This window comes from Herpailurus yagouaroundi, unplaced genomic scaffold, assembly GCF_014898765.1.
Source record: "Herpailurus yagouaroundi ecotype Mexico unplaced genomic scaffold, PumYag 160, whole genome shotgun sequence".
Taxonomy (NCBI): Eukaryota; Metazoa; Chordata; class Mammalia; order Carnivora; family Felidae; genus Herpailurus; species Herpailurus yagouaroundi.
This window is the reverse complement of record NW_024412401.1, coordinates 7,614,461-7,621,427: the sequence shown is the minus strand read 5'-3', so window position 1 is coordinate 7,621,427 and position 6,967 is coordinate 7,614,461. Positions and strand designations below refer to the sequence as shown.

The window sequence follows — 6,967 nt, the reverse complement described above, 5'->3', positions numbered from 1 at the left end:
GTCTCCATGTACCAAGGCCCTTCAGCTCTGAACCTTGGGGGCTCCTTCTCTTGGGGCCTAGAGCTCCTATTCTAGATGATTGCAGAGGTCTGTGGTTGTGGCTTGTCTTTCATGATCTATCAGTGTCCGTATAATGAACTGAATGACAAAACTTCTTGGTCAAGAAAGTGATCCCACAGCAAAGCATTGCAGGAGACAAAGAAGTTCTGCCTCAGAACGACATGGATTTTAAGGGCTGCTGGGTCCTAAGATGCAGTGAGGTGTACCGGGACTTGGTCCCCATGTACTTATGGGTCCCATGTAGTATATGTTCTTTGGCTATCCCAGCATTTCCATTCATTTGCCTAAGGTCACATGGCTAGTTAGTCACAGAGATGAGATTAATGGCCAAAGGCAAAAGGATTAATGTGCATTAATCCCCAGGTCTCTACCAGACACTGTGCATCCATCCTGCAGTTGCCTGAGAGTTCCTATCCACAGTCTATAGGTGAATGCCTCCCATGTAGTCTAGACATTAACCTATGTTAGTACTTTTTTAAAGCTTTGTTGAGTGTGATATTTTTAATATTCTCAATGCACCCACCCAACCTCACGTCTTAGGCTTAGCAAGTGTTTTTATGGATCTCTATTCCCACTCTCAGCCCCTCTGGGTCCTATAAAAAGTTCCTAGCATGCATCACATTCTTTTGGTGAGCTTTGCCCCATTTGGTCATTCATGTGGGCATCCTTATGGCTGACCAACATGGAGATATAAACTCTTTTTTCTACAGTTATAAATTATAGAAACAGCAACAACAACTGTATTAAGGACCAGTCTTTTTAAGTAGAAATACAGATCACTTAAAATCTTTACTTTCACCCAACTTGACCATGGCCCAATGCTTTAGAGTAAATGAGTTATATTCCTCATGGCTATTTGAGTACTGGCCTTTTATTCTATCCAGCATCATGCCACACTGAAGGGGCTCCCCAGTGAAAAGAAATGGCACTCCCAAGTGCTGAAGTGCATTGTCCTTCTGTAGGGGAGAGGGAGAACTTCACTTCCAACCTGAATCAAACCCCAAATGAGCTGAAATCTAGGCAGATTCGGGCGATCCTCTGAGATTGCTCCTTGTGAACTGGAAATAAGATGTTATTAGCAATCAATAAAACTGAACTTGAAGATGGCCTATATTCAGATGCCTCCTGGGTTTTCAATTTAATTCTCTGATAGAAGAGATTGCATTAAAACGGACTCACCTTCACACTGAAATCTTGCACAGTGCCCTTCACAGGCAAGAATAAGAAATTGGGTTGCTCCCAGGAAATATTTTTCTAGCTGTGGAAGCAACCTCTGGGCTGGTGAATCCAGCTCAGACCCCTCCACTGGAGACCTGATGCCTTTTCTGGGGCAAACCATCCCTACCAGGCACAAGTAGAAATAATATAAGATACACATGCAAAGAAGCTAACTAGGTCCTCATGATAGTGGGCCACAAATGGAGAGGCTTTTGCTATTCTCCAACCCATTTGAAAAATAAAAATAAAAATAAGTTGATTGCTCCAGAGACCTCCCAGTAGATACTAACTGACCTCTGGAAGTACTCTCTTCTACCTGTAAATATTCTGATGGCCAGACCCCCCAGGATCCAACCTTTAGTATTGATAAATAAATCACACAAGGTGATTGTCCACTTGTCACTTAGGATAACACACTCTCTCTCCCTCCCTCACGCGCGCACACACACACACACACACACACACACACACACACACAAAGTTATCCGAATAATTCCATCCAACCACCGAGGACTTGTAGTTTTGAGTCTGCCCTACCTTGTTTTGCAAAGATTCAAGGCTGCTTGCAAAAAATACTTCTGAGGAAAAAGGATAAAATGATGAATTTTGAGACAGTTCAACATAGGCTGTAAAGGAAAAAGGAAAGAATAGGATTGGAGTAAGCGAGACAGACCCCAGAGGTGTGTTTGGTAGGTGGAGGTTACAAATTTGGCTCTGAATTCCTCAGTGAAAAGCAAGGGGGAAAAATAGTAATTTACCTGATTCACAGTATTTCTAAGATTCTTCAAAGATTCTCAAAAGAAGCATGACTTTTTCTAGTGCTGAGATGGGGAAGATATTTTTCTTCCTTGATTCCTCATAAAGAGGACATTGGATTAGTCAGGGTAAGGTTCCACTGTGAGCAACCGCAAACCCAAAACAACAGTGGCTTGAGTAAGATAGAATTTTCTGTCTGTCTCAAGTCAATATAGGCAGCCCAGGGCTAGAACAGCTAGCTCTCAAGGGACATCAGGAACTCAGATCCTTTTATATTTTTTCTGCATTTCATCATCCAAGATGACTCTTACAGCTCTGCCCAAAATGTTCCCATTCCAGCCAGTGGGAAGGAGAAGGGAGTGATGAAGGACGCATCTGCAGCCTTTAAAGATACATCCCAAGGTTGCAGAGAATTCTTTCCGTCACCTCCCATTGGCCAGAACCTAATCACATGGCCACATCTCATTGCAACAGAGGCTATATAGAGAGTCTTTGTTCTAGGTCTACGTGAAAGTGGGCTTTCTATCACTAATGCAAATGGGAAGTATATTAGCTTGCTAGGGCTGCTCTAACCATGGACTGGATGGCTTAAACAACAGAAATTTATTCCTCACAATTTGGATGCTGGAAGGCCAAGATCAAGGTGCTGGCAGGGTTGTTTTCCTCTGAGGCCTCTCTCCTTGACTTGCAGATGGCTGTCTTCACTGTGTTCTCACACGGTCTCTTCCTCTGTGCACACAAACCTCTGATGTATCTCTGTGTATCCTAATCTCCTCTTATAAGGACACGTTATAAGACCCATCCTAATGGCTTCATTTTAACTTAAGGGCCCTTTCTCCAAACAGCCATATTCTGAGGTATTGAGGGTTAGGTAAGTTTAAACATGAATTTGGGGGAGGGCACAGTTCAGTCTGTTAACAGGCTCTTGCCACGTATTCTGCCGGCATCCTTGTAGCAGGATAAAGACTAAGTTCTCTGGAGCCATTTATTCTGTCTCCTCAAAAATCCAAGCGTCCTTAAAACTGAGTTAGCAGGTTGGGGCGCCTGGGTGGCGCAGTCGGTTAAGCGTCCGACTTCAGCCAGGTCACGATCTCGCGGTCCGTGAGTTCGAGCCCCGCGTCAGGCTCTGGGCTGATGGCTCGGAGACTGGAGCCTGTTTCCGATTCTGTGTCTCCCTCTCTCTCTGCCCCTCCCCCGTTCATGCTCGGTCTCTCTCTGTCCCAAAAATAAATAAACGTTGAAAAAAATTTTATAAAAAAAAAATAATAAAAATTAAAAAAAATAAAAAAAATTAAAAAAAAACTGAGTTAGCAGGGCGCATGGGTCGCTCAGTCGGTCAAGCGTCTGACTTCGGCTCAGGTCATGATCTCGCGGTTCATGAGTTCAAGCCCGGGTCAGCTGGTTCATAAGTTCAAGCCCCACGTCGGGCTCCGTGCTGACAGCTCAGAGCCTGGAGCCTGCTTCGGATTCTGTGTCTCCCTCTCTGCCCCTACCCCACTCATGCTCTGTCTTTCTCTCTCAAAAATAAACATTTAAAAAAAATTTTTTTTTAAACAAAACAAAAATAAACCCAGAGAGTTAGAGCCTACTGCACTAGCTCACACCCAAAGGCACTCGGTGAATACCTGCAAAGGATGGCCATCACGGCCCAAGAAATCACAGCAGGAGCAGAGACTGGACACCAGGATTCCTGGCTCCGCAACCTGCTCTTCCCCCCAGGCTGCACTGGTCCCTTCGTGGTCTGACCACCAGCCCATATTACGTGGGACCTTAAAGTCGGGTGTTTTAGTCTCAGATTCTCCGTATCAGAAATTATAAAGCCCCAAAGCAATGATCGCTGGCCCTGCTTTCACACAATTCTAGGGCTTCTGCAAAGACCCCAGCACGTATCATACTAGTTTCAGCCCTTATATCAAAAGTCATTTGAATTTTTTCTGGATCATTTTTCACTGTTCTGCTTTCTGTGGACACTCCACAGAAGCTTTATGAGGTTAGGGTGGGTTGCTACAAGGTCAAAGCCAAGATGCCATAGCTCTAGGAGGAATTGAAAACTTAGTGCACTGACTTCAGTGGCTTCTCCCCAGGACTGAGACTAATGAACATGCCAGCAGCCCCAGCTTGGGCAAAGGCAAAACTGGCCCCAGACTTGGAATGGTATTTTTTTTCCACTTTTCTAACCAGCTTGCAAGCTGTCACCCATTGAACCAGAGTGAGATTGCACTTGGCAGGAAGACAGTGAGAATTTTCCCCCGAAATATACTGACAGCCTCGCTCCCGGGACACCTCTCAAATCCACCCCAAGGTCCTGGGTTCCTATACTCTGTGGCAGGACCCACTCCCCCAAGAGCCTATCGATTCTGCATGAAGAGCACTGTTTGTTTGGCCTGAGACCCAAGCTCTTCTCTTTGCTCATTTCTGTCCTAGCAACGCCACCTCAAATGCAGCTTTTGGAAGCTATACAATACAGCTAATTGTTTGCATTGGACAGTAGTGTGTTTAGAGCTTATGCATCTAAACAGACAATTATTTTCTGCTATTTGCTAGTGGCACTGCCTGCCTGGTGACTTTGGCAGATGGAGAAAGGAGCTAATCCGTAGGTTATAAGCAGAAGGGTTATTGATGAAATGTCACCATCTGTTGGTGTCATTAAAATGATATGAGTCATAAAGAGTTGCTTTTGTTTTTTTCTCAGAAAAAGGTTAGCTTAGAGTTTAGAGAGAAGCTGCTAGATTGCAGATGGCAGTGTGAGATGGGACGGGGGGGGTGGGGAGTGTCAGTCCTGGAAGGGGGAGGAGCCTTGATGAACACATCACATCAGCTCGATGGGTCTTCTGGGAAGTGCTGGAATCCTCTGCCGGAATAAAACCACCCATCTGGTATGAGATGAGATACTTACTAGGAATGATGCCATGCTTCAACTCTCCCATGATCCCTCCCCATTTCTGAGACATCTACTGGGTGGGGAGGGGAAAGTCATTCATTTGGGTTCAACAAGAAAAATCATATCTGGGACAGAACAGTTAAAATGCACTTGTCTCCTAAATCCTCACTGGCCTCATCACAGAGAGATTATTCATGTATCCAGCTGACATCTTGGGAGGCTGGGGATCTCAATGGGGAATGATATTCTCTACATCTGCTATATCTGCTGGGAGGACACAGAGTTGTCTCAGAAGAGGAATTAGAGACCGTATGCCCAAGATTCCATCAGGATGAAGAAAAGAAAGCAGTGGATGGACCCACATGAATTGCAAAGCAAAGGAATCAGCTTTTGGTCTTGTTGACTTTATCGACTCCCTTCTTGTCAATTTCATTGACTTCTTCTCCAACATTTTTATTATTTATTTTCTTCTGCTTACTTTGGGTTTAACTTGCTCTCCTTTTTCTAGTTCCCTAACGTAGAAGCATAGATTGTTGTTTTTATCCTTCTTCTTTTCCAACGTCTTACATATAGCAAAGGGATGGAGAGCATGGGAAGTATATTTAATGAGGATCCAGATGACCAAAACAAACTGTGCCAACTTCCAAATTCTTCCTTCTTACCTAATCCTCTTAATTCCCTCATATTTGCTGTTTATAAATTCTTTTACCCACTGCCAAGGACATATGCCCAAAGAGAAAGAGCCTGTTATTACCAACTTTTTTTCAGTATGGCTTAAGATTCCTTTTATATATTTTTTATGTAAAAATATATATATATTTTTTTTTTTAATTTTAACTCTTGGAGAGAGAGGTGGGTGATTGTATACACCACTACAAATCCTTTTGGCAGTACTAGGGTTTAAATTAGAAATAAACATAACATCGCAATGTGTCGGGCCACATGCCCAGCCCTGCGTCTGGGTGAGTCCTTTTCCCCGATGCAACTGGCCCGAGCCTGCCAGCTCCTAGGGAGAGGGGTGCTGAGGGGTCAGTGCTGCTGCTGGAAATAGTGCACACTGCTGGAAGCAAGAGCCACGGGGGGCAGGAGCTTCACGAAGCCTGTGCGGGTTATTTATATGGTCTCAAAAGGAAGCATCCGTGGAAAAGTTCCTGTTGATATTTTTAGATCTGATGCTTGATCGTCCTGCTGCACTTTTATTTTTAAACAAGCAGGGAAGGGAGTGATTAATACTGTCTGCAGTGCTGTTTTGAAGGCTCGGAGGGCCCATCTGACAGGCTGATGGTCAGCCTGCCAGGCCCGGAGCCACCTTCTGTCTCTTCTAGCTCTGGGACGTCAGAAGCTGCTGACTTCAGCAGGTGGCACATAAAACCTTGGCCACTTGCTGCCAAGTCAGAAACTCTGAAGTTGAGCCCTGACTCTGAGGTCCTGTGCAGCTGACACTCACGGGTTCAGTGTCTTACTCTACTCCCATAGTCTGTTTCTCTGAGAATGGGACATATGTTTGTATAATAAGCCTTTGGCTGGAAGTAAAATGGTTTAGAATTTAACAAGATAATTGTGCAGATTAAAAATTCACCACCACACAGTAATCCATGAGCTTGACTATTCCAGGGCCTGAGAAGGGAGTTGAGTATTGTTACTGAATTGTTTCTACGGTTACTTTCATTTGCCTGCTCAAAATCACCGCTCTAAAAATACATAAATTTGTTAGTAAAAAAGATATATATGTGTAATTTTTGTTTAATTTTTAATTAAAAAAATCCTTCCCAAGGATTCCCATAATGAAACCTATAGCTTTGTCTTCAGGGGGAAGGGAAAGAGGAGAAGGTGGGCATTGGGGGTCTTTTGCTCTACAGATACGGTTTCTCGTACAAAGTTCATGGATCGTAGATGTCACCCACTGCAGTTGAATGATCAGTTCACTTAAGTGAGAAGCTGAGGAGCGTTCAGGGAGAGAAAAGGAAGTTCCTAAGTTCCCATGGCTGTGCAATGTATTGTTTGTCCCTGGGCTCTTGTGGCCTGTGGACGTTGTCGTCTTTTTTATTTGTT

General features: G+C 44.2%; 1 protein-coding gene across 3 annotated transcripts in view; it reads left to right on the top strand.

Moving 5' to 3' along the window:
- The window catches only part of SLC24A2 (solute carrier family 24 member 2), a 245,143-nt gene that overhangs the window by 214,909 nt on the left and 23,267 nt on the right, over window positions 1–6,967 (top strand). The window lies entirely within an intron of this gene.